Raw genomic sequence first — 790 nt, 5'->3', positions numbered from 1 at the left:
TGAGAGCTAGTGAATATTTCTGCCGCTGGATGAGAGCACGGATGTAGCAAATATTGTTGTTTATATGAATATAAATATGTTTATTGTTAATATTACTGTTGAATATTATATATAAATAGCTTTCAAAAATGCTAAAAATGTATGTTAATTGTTCATATTACTGTTCAAAATTATATAATATTATAAAGACAGAAATCACTTTAAAAATGCTTTAAAATATGTTTACTGTTGATATTACTCTTTGATATTGTGTTAAGAATGTTTATAACAGAACACACAATGAATGTAATGAATGACAAACAAAAGATAAATACAAACAATGTTTAGAACAATAACTGATTATTAATTATTAATACAAATATATAATAAGAAAATGTATTAAGCTGGATGATTAATTTGTCATATTCTCCATCATAATGTACTCATCATTTAAAAAAAAAATTGCAACAGGGGGCTCCCCGCCAGAGGATAATGCTATATAGGGGTCCTTGGCATGGCAAAGTTTGGGAACCCCTGACCTAGCTAATTCAAAATGCTTGTTATGCCTATTCTTCTTAATGATGTTACATTTAGCTCATTTATTAAATCAGGGGTGTTACCTTAATAATGCTTAGATTACACCCAATATATTTTACATATATATTTCTTACAATGAATCCACATTGCTTTCACACATTGAATAAGCGGTCATATCTAAGTTTTCTATGGTTGTAGATAGGACGAAGGTCGCATGTCGGACTCGAACTCGTGTCCGCTTTGTCAACAAAATAAAAAAATAAAAACGAATTAA

Source organism: Notothenia coriiceps, unplaced genomic scaffold (assembly GCF_000735185.1).
Source record: "Notothenia coriiceps isolate Sejong01 unplaced genomic scaffold, NC01 NC01_scaffold00034546, whole genome shotgun sequence".
In the NCBI taxonomy this organism is placed as follows: Eukaryota; Metazoa; Chordata; class Actinopteri; order Perciformes; family Nototheniidae; genus Notothenia; species Notothenia coriiceps.
Note: the sequence above shows the minus strand (reverse complement) of the source record.